The sequence below is a fragment of the Podarcis pityusensis genome, assembly GCF_964106645.2.
Source record: "Podarcis pityusensis genome assembly, chromosome: 10".
Classification (NCBI taxonomy): domain Eukaryota; kingdom Metazoa; phylum Chordata; class Lepidosauria; order Squamata; family Lacertidae; genus Podarcis; species Podarcis pityusensis.
In genome coordinates this window covers 9,655,276-9,667,953 of record NC_138035.1, presented here as the reverse complement: position 1 = coordinate 9,667,953, position 12,678 = coordinate 9,655,276, and the positions used below count along the sequence as shown (strand labels likewise).

Here is a 12,678-nt window from a genome sequence, read left to right as displayed (position 1 = left end):
TTGCGGGACATGGACAACTGTGGTTTTAAGGAAGAATGGGAGCTTTTTTTACAAATTATTTAAAAGGACAACAAAATGAACTGGACTCCTTGGCAGGTTTTGAATAAACATACACAGATTTATTGGTTGATGTTAGAAAGATAATGTAAGGATATTTAAAATTTTATAACATGCAGAGAATCGCAGCTGTCAACCTTTCCCTTTTCTTGTGAGGAATCCTATTCGGAATAAGGGAATTTCCCTTAAAAAAAAAAAGGGAAATGTTGACAGCTACGCAGAGAATAATATGTGCTGAGAAATCAGAGAGAGGAGCTGAGGAAAGTCTTTGGTAGGGGTAGGGAAAAAATAATGTATGTGATTATATGGTTTGATAATTTGTTATGTTGAAATTGCTAATAAAAATAATTTTTAAAAAAAACAAATCAAACGTTTCACGTGAATGTGACAGTGGTTTTAGGGGGGCATTTAGGAGCATAAAGCGACAGCGAGTCAGCTGGTTGGGAACGGTAGATGATTGCCCTAAACTGGAGTGGGTGTCTGGATCCGTGTTTATGTATACAGAAGTTCTGTTGGGTTTGGAGACCCTGGCGGAATATGGACCCTTCTTAAAGACTTGGCTGCTGCATGAAAAAGCAACACCAGAGGGCAGAACACGCTCAAAGATTTTAGCTGCATGTGCTCATGTTGGGGTGAGAACATAGCTCAGCGGCAGAGCACATTTTTTGCACATTAATTCCTTGGTAGCACCAGCTCAAAGGATCTTCTAGCAGCCGCTGGGCATGTTTAGCCTGGAGGAGACGGAGAGGAGATACGATAGCCATCTTCAGATACCTCGAGGGCTGTCACATGGAACAAGCTTGTTTTCTCCTGCTCCTGGAGGGTAGGACTCGAACCAATGGCTTCAAATTACAAGAAAGCAGATTCCGACCAAATATCAGGAAGAACTTTCTGGCAGCAAGAGCTGTTGGACAATGGAACAGACTCCTGTGGAAGCTGGTGGACTCTCTCCTTCCTTGCAGGTTTTTAAGCAGAGGTTGGATTCTCTAGGCTAACAGATTGAGGTTGAATCCTGACAAGACGGAAGTACTGTTCTTGGGGGACAGGGAGTGGGCTGGTGTGCAGGACTCCCTGGTCCTGAATGGGGTTACTGTTCCCCTGAAGGACCAGGTGCGCAGCCTGGGAGTCATTCTGGACTCACAGCTGTTCATGGAGGCGCAAGTCAATTTTGTGTCCAGGGCAGCTGTCTGCCAGCTCCATCTGGTATGCAGGCTGAGACCCTATCTGCCCACGGACTGTCTCACCAGAGTGGTGCATGCTCTGGTTATCTCCCGCTTGGACTACTGCAATGCACTCTCCATGGGGCTCCCTTTGAAGGCGACTTGGAAACTACAACTAATCCAGAATGCGGCAGCTAGACTGGTGACTGGGGGCGGCTGCCGAGACCACATAACACCGGTCTTCAAAGACCTACATTGGCTCCCAGTACCTTTCTGAGCACAATTCAAAGTGTTGGTGCTGACCTTTAAAGCCCTAAACGGCCTCGGTCCAGTATACCTGAAGGAGCGTCTCCATCCCCATCGTTCTGCCCGGACACCGAGGTCCAGCGATGAGGGCCTTCTGGCGGTTCCCTCCCTGCGAGAAACCAAGTTACAGGGAACCAGGCAGAGGGCCTTCTCGGTAGTGGCACCCTCCCTGTGGAACACCCTCCCATCCGCAAAGAGAAGACCAACTACCAAACCTTTAGAAGACAGCTGAAGGCAGCCCTGTTTAGGGAAGCTTTTAATGTTTGATGTATTATGGTATTTTAATATTTTGTTGGAAGCTGTCCAGAGTGCCTGGGGAAGCCCAGCCAGATGGGTGGAGTATAAATAATAAATTATTATTATTATTATTATTATTATTATTATTATTATTATTTATTAGTTGAGATTCCTGCATTGCAGGGGGTTGGACTAGATGACCCTTAGTGTCCCCTGCAACTCTACGATTCTATTATTCTAGGCAGATTCTTGCAAAGAATGGGGCCAGTGCTGGGAAACACTTTGTGAGGTGGGAAAGAGCCTTGCAGTAATTGGCACCTCACACAATCTTTTGATTGTCCGCAGATCGCAAGTCAACGTTCTTCCTTGACATTATGATGGATTCCTTTCACGTAACCAGACGATTCTGCACATGCATGCAACTTTTGAAAGGGAAAATAACGGCAGGTACAGTTTATGCTGCGGTTGACTTGCAAACTGCGCCGCAATCTTCATTGCACTGGTCTCCACAACAGCCTTGTGAGGTAGAATGCTCCTACCCCCCCCACCTTGCAGATGAGAACTGACATATCCCAGTTTCAGACACTGTCTCTTCACCTTGAAGCAGACCTTCAAATCCAGGTTTTTGCAGTTCCAGCTCTCCAACCAACTGAAGCACACAATTTATTTGAAATACAGTTGCAGCTTTGGATCGGCTTATACACGGTGCTCTTCCCCAATCACTATAACCGATTTCAAATGGTGCTAGAAAGAGAAATAGACTCTGAACACCAGAAGAAATCAGTCATCCTCTAAAGGGGTTACTGGCATCTGTAGATGTTGATGCTAATGTAATATGTGCTGAGAATAATGAAAGTATATATATGTTAAAACAACAACACAGCATACGTTCAGTTCAGATGCTGAACAAGCAAAGATTCCATTGTGTAAGTCTAATTAAACACCTTCACATCTTAATAGGATATTGGATGTGACTGACAAAGCTATGGCAGGAGTCCTTTACACCAGCCAATGCAATTTCCTTTGAATCGCTGCAGCATATCCTGTGTTATCTGTAGCCATTCTGAAAACTACCTCTCTTTTGCTTATTACACATGTTTTGTTGAATCATCGTTCCAATTTGTCTCTGGCTGTGTTTTTACTTGCAAACAAAAAACCCCACAAGACTCTTAATAATATGCATAAGATCTGCCTTGTTTTTACTCTTTTTGCAAACCGCTTTAAGGTTTTTGCTTTTGCAATCAAGCGGTATATGAATTTTGTTAAATAAATCAAGAGAACGTCCCAGAGAAAAGTCCCACACAGAAATGGGATTCTAAATGGGCTCTAAACTCCGAGTGCCTGATAACCCACTTAATTCCTCACCAAGCAAACCTTGCTCTGTTCTCCCCCTTCACCTCGCAACTTTACTAAACAGCTTTGCAATAATCTGGGCATCTCAATCTCTCTTTTTAACCAGTTCCCTAGGAGGACACAATTCTGATGGGTTATGCTAAAAAAACAAACCATGGTTAGATGGTCATCTGTCAGAGATCCTCCAGTCATGATTCCTGCATTGCAGGGAGCTAGACTAGAGAACGCTTGGGATTTCCTCTTCCAACTCTACGGCCTTTGCTTAACATTGCTACCGTGCCGTGTGAGTCCGTACAGGTGATAAATCCTTTTCTGACGCGGTTTGTCCCAGAAGGATTTTTCGGGAGGCCTTGCACTTCCTTTGCCTCCAAACCAGAGTCGCTTCCCGTCCAGCGAACGCGCAGCCAACCTTCCCCCAAAAACACTGATTTCAAATGGTGCTAGACATCGTGTAGTTAAATCTAAACCACCATATGAAACCAGCTTCCTGAGGGAGCTCCAGACAGACTTCCTCCGACGGCAGAAGAGGCTGCAGCCTGACCTAGAAAGAAGAGATGTGAGCGCACGGGGTGGGCATTTGCTTTTATCTAAATAATAATGATTAAACAGGCCCCACTGGCAATTAGGAACGGGGAACTATGTGCCAATGATGTGATGTTAGCCATCAGCTTATCCACCATTAGTGGGGAGAGAAACACGATTCACTTTGCATTCAAAGGCAAAACCACCCAAACCAGACTTCCAGAAACGAAGATGTGAACATTTGGAACATTAGAACTTCCTCGAGTTTTGAAATACAGTTCTCCCGGTCAATTAACGTGTACAAAAATGCACACACTTGGGCAAAGTATGTATATATATCAGTGAAAACAGCGTATGTGCGTGCACACACACAAATGCATTGTATTGTGGGAAACCGCATTTTCAAAAGGTGCGTATTATAAATTGGGTGGCACATTTTCACGAAGTTGTCTGACGTAGAAGGGCAGAGAGCTAAACCGAAGGCTGGGAAAATGAGAAAGGGAGAGACCGATTTGCCCATTCCGACAACTGTATGTGACAAATGAAGTTCACACTGGAAAACCCTTCTTGGGTGTGAAAGCTATGACAGCTGACCTTTGGGGAAGAAGGAAGTCAGATCTGCAAGCTCCAGGATAGGCTAACAGCCCTTAGCTATCAAGGGTCGCAGGTGGTGCTGTGGGTTAAACCCCGGAGCCTAGGGCTTGCCGCTCAGAAGGTCGGCGGTTCGAATCCCCGCGATGGGGTGAGCTCCCATCGCTCGGTCCCTGCTCCTGCCAACCTAGCAGTTTGAAAGCACGTCAAAGTGCGAGTAGATAAATAGGTACCACTCCGGCGGGAAGGTAAATGGCGTTTCCGTGCGTTGCTCTGGTTCGCCAGAAACGGCTTAGTCATGCTGGCCACATGACCCGGAAGCTGTACGCCGGCTCCCTCGGCCAATAAAGCGAGATGAGTGCCGCAACCCCAGAGTCGGTCACAACTGGACCTAACGGTCAGGGGTCCCTTTACCTTTACCAAGCTGGAAAACTTTCAGCTCTGTGTTTTCTAGTCAACAGGTGAAGGGAAGGCATCACCTCGACCCCGGCCAAAACTCCTTCCAGGATCAAAACAACCCTGGTTTGACATCTTCTGGGTATTGGTTTGCACGTGTCGCCACGGCTCTTAACTCCCATTTTGGCTCCTTTATCTCCCAACACGTAAAGGGCAGCAGAGGAAATTCAAAGCCTCCTCTCCACAGCTGGGCACTTCTCCTTCCTTCCCGAGAAAACCGAATTCCTGCGGTTGGAAGTTCTAAACGAGAAGCAATCCATCATCTCACTCTGGCTGGTGAAAAGGACAACTGTGTGCGCATTCTGGAAGCGTGACTCCAGGATTAATCACAAAGGCTCCGAACTGGCAGCCTCTCGGAGAGGTTTCTCGAAGGGGAAGAAGTGCTTCTGGAGGGAGGCGTTCCAAAAATATGAGCGTAGTTCCTTTCCTCACCCCCCCCGCTTCCCCCACCCCTGGGCTGGTGCATGTGCATGTGCAAATGTGGTTTGCAGATTGCAGGGCGGTCTCCTGCAACATCGGTGCAACCTCTGCGCTACACTGGGGAAGGGAGAAGCCTTTGACCCTCCAGATATTGACGGACTTATTAGCATCCATCTGTCTTGAGAGGCAATGGAGTTAAGCTCTGGGGGTGAAGCCAACCACTGCATTAGCAACGCCAAAGTGACCTTCCTGGGGAGCCAACCTGGGCAGTGTGTGTGGAGGTCCTGGGCTGCCCAGTCAAAAAGACACTCCTCTCTCAGCCTCGCTGATGTGGTCCAAAGGAAAGCAGAGCAAGACGTTTAGCACCAACTTGGCGGCAGAAATTGCCGGAAGGAAGCGTACAGGGCACCATCTGACCGTCTTAGGGATTCCACATCGGATTTGTGTAGGGTCCCCCCCCCCTTAGCCTTGTCTTCTCCCAAAGATACCCCACAAGGCAGCAGAGGTTTAGGGACAGAGTCTTCCTTCTCCTAGATGGGCTACTTTCCCAGGCCGACAACCCACAATTGCCCCTTGATGGACTATAATGCCTGTGATCTCCAGCTTTTAAAGTGGAGATTCTTATCTCAGTCTGTTTCTATACAGTGGTACCTCGGGTTACAGATGCTTCAGGTTACAGACTCTGCTAACCCAGACCTCGGGTCAAGAACTTTGCTTCAGGATGAGAACAGAAATCGTGTGGCGGCAGCGGAAGGCCCCATTAGCTAAAGTGGTACCTTAGGTTAAGAACAGTTTCAGGTTAAGAACAGGCCTCCAGAACGAATTAAGTTCTTAACCCGAGGTACCACTGTACTGGCTCCGAAACTGTTTCCAAATACGTTCCATATTGTTAAAATTGCTTTGGGATGGTTCAACTGAAGCGATTCCTACATCAAAACAAACGAGCGGATCAGATTTTTAAACAGAGGTTTTGAATGGCCACCTGTCAGGGATTACAGTGGTACCTCAGGTTACATACGCTTCAGGTTAAAGACTCCGCTAACCCAGAAATAGTGCTTCAGGTTAAGAGCTTTGCTTCAGGATGAGAACAGAAATCGTGCTCCGGCAGCAGCGGGAGGCCCCATTAGCTAAAGTGGTGCTTCAGGTTAAGAACAGTTTCAGGTTAAGAACGGACGTCCGGAACAAATCAAGTACTTAACCCGAGGTACCACTGTATTTAGTTGTGATTCCTGCATTGCGGTGGGGGGTCAGGGTCCCGTCCAACTCTACAGTTCTCTGAGTCCATTAAGTCATCCAACCAAGTTCAAGAGAAGCCCCCGAGTTAAGTTTGCATTCTTCTTCCTGCTTCGCAGGTCCAAGGCCAAATCCTTGGGGTATCAGCCTGCCGTTTCCTAGTCCTCAGCCAAGTTTTCCCCTGAACCACAGTCTACATCCTCTCTTTCCCCCCCTACTCACACCCAAATTCAGGGTCTCTTCAACACCCTAATCACACTGCTTTTGCCAACCTGCCTTTCCGGCTGGGGCTGACGTGAACTGGAGTCCAAACATCTGGAGCACGTCCGCTTGGCAAAGGCCACTGTGACCAGTGAACCACCGCTGCCTCCTGAAACGAATCCCGTGCAGAAGATCCCCAAGAAGGAAAAAAATCCCCCCACATCTTTCTCGGTAGCAGCTGGCTTCTTAGCAGCGTTGCTTCTTTTGGCACACGGCATCCTCACGAGGCGAACATCTGCACCTTGAAATAAAAAGGGATTACTGTTAGTATTAAAACGATGCCAGTAACATTCCAGCCCTCAGCGTTCATTGCTTTTAATTCACCCTCATTTTTTAATTCAAGCGAGGAAGAGGGAGGGAAGGAACAGCAGGGGGGAGAAAGGAATCAGCCTCTTTAAGAAGGGAATTGGACAAAGGAGAGGGCTACTGATGGCTCCTCAACGCCAGTTGCTGGAAACGGCAGGAGGGGAGAGGACTCTTGTGTTCTAATTCTGCCTGCGGGCCTGATCCTGCAGGCGCCTCTTGTTTCCTTATGACGGCTGGCAATTCTGTTTCCAAAGGCCAAAGCGGCTTCCTTCCTTTGGGCCTCTGGATGCCCTTACATAATTCCCAAAGCAGCAGGAATGTCTCGGCTGAGACTGTCTCCAGCCGATCTCTTTCCCTATATATGGCTTTCCAAAAGGGAAAGGAGGAAATGCAAGCATTCTCTGGGGATCCATCATGCCCTCGTATCTTAAGAGTTGGAAGGGATCCAAAGGGGCATCTAGTCCAGCCCTCTGCAATGCTGGAATCTCAGCTAGATCATACATGACAAATGGCCACCTGGTAAAGGTAAAGGGACCCCTGACCATTAGGTCCAGCCATGACTGACTCTGGGGTTGCGGCGCTCATCTCGCTTTATTGGCCGAGGGAGCCAGCGTACAGCTTCTAGTTCATGTGGCCAGCATGACTAAGCCGCTTCTGGAGAACCAGAGCAGCGCACGGAAACGCCTTTTACCTTCCCGCCGGAGCGGTACCTATTTATCTACTTGCACTTTGATGTGCTTTCGAACTGCTCGGTTGGCAAGAGCAGGGACTGAGCAACCGGAGTTCACCCCGTTGCGGGGATTCGAACCGCTGACCTTCTGATCGGCAAGTCCTAGGCTCTGTGGTTTAACCCACAGCGCCACTGGGTCTGACACCGGCTTAAATACCTCCAAGGAAGGAAAGCCTGCCATCTCACATGTCCACGTAGTTCTACTGCTGGTCCTTGCTGAGCTGGAAGCTGCAATACTACCCTCTGGCCACCATAGGGCGCTGAGGGGCAGGGGAGATGGCCAGCAGCACCCCCTGGTGGCAAATTAGCAGAGCAACATAAACAACAATGCCCCTGAGTCTGCCTGGCGGAGTCCCTAGTTTGGAGTCCTGTGCCTTACGAACCTCTCCAAAATGACTTCCCTGAACACCTGATAATAATGTTATCATGCCAGGGTGGGATCAAATTTTAGTGCCAAAGAGTTACAGGGACGCCAGCAAAGAGTTGCCAATTGTTTAAACATTTGCCTTTAAGCTGGCTGGATGAACGTGAATGAAAAACCTCCATACAGGTGAGTTCTTGAGATACCGCAGGAAGCATAATTCACCGTTTTTAACAAGCAAAAGCTGCTCCTCCTCCTAGGAGGGAACAGAAAGGATATATCAAAGATGCAACGTTCTCCCCCTAACAGTAGCACAGAGAAACCGAAACAACTTCAAAGAAACCAAGCCGGTGTGTTCCAAAGCTTGCAGACCCTCCTATCAACTTTTTCTTTCTCCCGCTCCCTTTGCCAATTAAAATTAGTCAAGTGCTTTGACGGCTTATCCAGCTCGGGGGCGGATAAACGAAAGGTACCAATTAAAGTGTGCAGTGACACAGCCCTGTGCGCGAGAGACACTTTCTTTAAATAAACACGCCCAATGCATATGCGGGAGAGACCGTCCGGGGGTTTGAAGGAAGGAGAAATGAAATATAATGCAACATGTCCTCATGGAATGATGCGCCCACAGCAGAGGGACTGGCCCATGAATAACAACAGCCTTTCGCTGGCCTTAGTTGCACTTTTTAAAGAAAAGCCAAGAGTCTAGTCCTTATGACAGTAGGCAATTCCCCCCACCCCCGGCCCCAGAAAACAGAAATTCCAACTGTGCAATATCAGTTTTGAACATATCAGTTTTGCACAAAAGAGTGCAATATCAGTTTTGCACAAAAGAGAGTCCGAGGAATGGCCATTCCTACAATGCGTCATTTGCATGTCAAAAGTCCTGCGTTCGATCTCTGGTGAGCTCCGGGACAGTAGTGGAAAACATTTCCAAGCAAGCAAGTTCCATAGAGACCAGTATCCTGCTCCCAAAGTCCTCCATTCCTCCTTACACCTTTTTCCTATGTTCTCTTGGCAGGACTTTTTCCCAACGCTTCCTTACAGAAAGGAAGCAATTGCTACTCTGGCCCTCCTACAAGGCTCTCAAAAAGACAACTGCTTTTGCAACATCCCTCTGTTCAACTGGCAGTGATCTTACCCACTGGATTGACCAGAATTGTTGAGCTTTTGTTGGGGAGGATGAGCCTGAAATATTTGATTAGCATTGGGAGAGATTATGTGATACAAGCCTCGGGCCGTTGCACAGAAACCGATCCAGGTTTCCCACCATTTAGGGCAACAGTCTTCTCCCTGTACGTGCTGACCAGTAACTTCTGCTGGAAACTTGATGATTTCATCTAATTTAATAAACTGGAGGCATCCCCCCCCCGCCGCCCCCTTTCCAGGAACATCCTTCATTTGGTGCTTGGGGGGGAGCATCAAGAAGAAATCCTTTGCCTTGAAAGACTTCTCTAGCGTGAAACGAAGCCAGTTTTTTCCCCCATTTCCAGCTCAAAGAGAAATAGAGAGAGAGAGAGGTTTTCTCACTGAGTGTCTTGATTAGGCTTCTTGTCCCTCATTGATAAATCATACATATTTTTTTTGCTTTGTTTCCGCTGCACTTCGAAAGCATCCAAAGATGTCACAAGCAGTATGTAAAAGGAGGAGATTTTTTCACACACGTTTGGTGGCATTGTGGAGACAGAGGAGGCCCCTGGCAAGGAGTTAGAGCGACAGAGAATCGGCTACGCCGGCGTTCCAGGGACTCCTCTGCTCTTAATCCTGTTCGGGTGCCTCAAGCCCAGAGTTGCAAGTGGAAAGACTAAAGGAACTTGCTGGGAAATGTAAAAAAAATCGCAGGTACAGGATTGCTGACGGAAACACGTGAAAACAGAGAGGCGAGAGAGAGAAATGTACAAGGTGATGTGCTGTTGGAGGAGCACTTTGCAAATTTCGTAATGTGCGCCATTTTGAATTCCCTAGCTTTGAACTGATTTTCTCTGTTCATAGGTTATCTTGTTTTAGTTGACCTGAGACTTTTTGCATAAAGAATGTAAATTAATAATAAAGAGAAGGAGAGTCATAATGATTTATGGTGGTACTTTGGGTTACAAACACTTTGGGTTACAGACTCTGCTAACCCGGAAGTAGTACCTCGGGTTAAGAACTTTACCTCAGGATGAGAACAGAAATTGCACAGTGGCGGCAGTAGCAGGAGGCCCCATTAGCTAAAGTGGTACCTCAGGTTAAGAATGGTTTCAGGTTAAGAACGGACCTCTGAAATGAATTAAGTTCATAAGCAGAGGTACCACTGTATATATAGCCATGGACAGTTAGGTTTGGGTCTTTTCCAAAGAAAGAAAGAAAGAAAGGCTTTTGTTTTAGAACAGGCACCCCCAAACTTGGCCCTCCAGTTGTTTTGGGACTACAATTCCCATCATCCCTGACCACTGGTCCTGTTAGCTAGGGATGATGGGAGCTGTAGTCCCAAAACAGCTGGAGGGCCGAGTTTGCGGGTGCCTGTTTTAGAAAATAATAATTTTGGACCATTTTTCCTGCAGAAAAGAAAAGAAAAGAAAGGCATACACATACACACACACACACACACACACACACAGTGGTACCTCAGGTTAAGAACTTAATTCGTTCTGGAGGTCCGTTCTTAACCTGAAACTGTTCTTAACCTGAAGCACCACTTTAGCTAATGGGGCCTCCTGCTGCCGCCGCGCGATTTCTGTTCTCATCCTGAAGCAAAGTTCTTAACCCGAGGTAATATTTCTGGGTTAGTGGAGTCTGTAACCTGAAGCATCTGTAACCTCAAGTGTATGTAACCTGAGGTACCACAGTATATATATTATTTTGGACCACTGGGCATACTAACTGGCAACTAGGAATTGGGAGTCAAAACATCAGATCTAAGAGGCCTGCACTAGGTGTGGGGAACTTTGGCCCTCTGGATTTTGCTGAAATACAACCCCAATCAACCCTGGCCACTGGCCATGCTTGCTGGGGCTGATGGGAGTTGTAGTTCAGCAATATCTAGAGAGTCAAACGTTCCCCGGAACTGACCTAGGTGAATGATAAAGTCTTCTTCACCAGGCTCCCAAACAAAAACAGCGAGCCTCCCTGGAATGGGAGTTCTGGAGACAGAGCTTTCTAGCTGAGCTCTCCCATCTCCTGTCACTCCCGTCCTCGCTTCCGCCAGCAAGCAGAGGGGTTTCTAAGGACCACCCGTCTTGCAAGCAGATTCCATTTCCAGAGAGTGCCCTGCACGAAACCCTGGAGAGCTGTTGCCTGTCAGAGCGGACAGTCCTAACCTAGGTGGACCAATAGTTCTTGAGTCAGTCTAAGGCAGCTTCCTCTGCTCCTAACTGCATGGGAGCTGCAGGATCCATCTGGTTTGGTTATGGAATTCAAATGTAATTTCCAAAGGAAACTTCCTCCTTCCCCTGCCAGCACATAAATCTGGCACAGTTTTGGAGACAGAGCATGATGAGGCATGAATAATTTCCCCCTCGGTTTTAGATAGATATATATACAAAACCCAAACTAAAGAATTGTAAAAACAAAACAAATTGTTCAGCAGAAAATCCACACGGACACGCCCTTCCCTTGCATCCTTGTTTTTTTTTTGTCCCCCCCCCCCCCGTTTTGTGCCCACATCTCCAGCCTTCCAAAGCATGAGCGATCAGAGTGACGTAACAGCAGACGGCCCAGCAAGAACAGCATGTACTTTGCTCCTAACGCTGCTCCTGGAAATCCTTCGGCACTCGTTTTGTTTGGCCGGCGTTCCCGGCTGGTGCCGGAGCAGCTCGTTTTTCCACCTTCCTTGCCCAACTCCAAAGTCCTGTCCTCTTGAGGAAAACCCTCAGGCTCTAGATTTAAGGAACTGCTTGAAGCTGACCCCTAAGTGGATGAAGGGGGAGTTCAGGTCTCCCCCCTTCCTCTGCGTACATCAAATGCAGGGGGTGGCACAGTAGGAATAAGAGAGGCTGACCATCACCAGGGGCAGAAATCTAGGCGCCTGGTCTTCATTCCTCGTTCCAGCGCTCTCACAAGCTGTAGGGTAAGGTAAACAGACCCCTGACCATTAGGTCCAGTCGTGGCCGACTCTGGGGTTGCGGCGCTCATCTCGCTTTATTGGCCGAGGGAGCCGGCGTACAGCTTCCGGGTCATGTGCCCAGCATGACGAAGCCGCCTCTGGTGAACCAGAGCAGCGCACAGAAATGCCGTTTACCTTCCTGCCGGAGCAGTACCTCTTTATCTACTTGGACTTTGACGTGCTTTCGAACTGCTAGGTTGGCAGGAGCAGGGACCGAGCAACGGGAGCTCACCCCGTCGAGGGGATTCGAACCGCCGACTTTCTGATCGGCAAGTGCTAGGCTCTGTGGGTTAACTCACAGCGCCACCCGCATCCCAGCTGTAGGGTAGTGGTTCCCAATTAGGGGTCCATGAAACGCACCTAGGGGGTCTGCGGCCCCATCTCTTGCCTCTCCCTCCAACTAAATTTTTGTTCATTTTTGCATGATATTATGGCCTGTTTTTCTTAGTATACTTAAAATCCTCTGCTTATTTGGGGCTACTCCACATTCTGTTCAAAAAATTGCTTTGCAGAGGTAACTACAGTGGTACCTCAAGGTTACATACGCTTCAGGTTACAGACTCAGCTAACCCATAAATAGTGCTTCAGGTTAAGAACTTTGCTT

At 47.9% G+C, this 12,678-nt stretch overlaps 1 protein-coding gene across 1 annotated transcript in view; it reads right to left on the bottom strand.

Moving 5' to 3' along the window:
* The window catches only part of LOC308486196 (TRPM8 channel-associated factor homolog), a 186,204-nt gene that overhangs the window by 45,810 nt on the left and 127,716 nt on the right, over positions 1-12,678 (bottom strand). Inside the window, exon 4 of the mRNA XM_081022695.1 lies at positions 6,608-6,837. The gene's annotated coding sequence lies outside the window, so the exon portion shown is untranslated. The remainder of the gene's footprint in view (positions 1-6,607; positions 6,838-12,678) is intronic.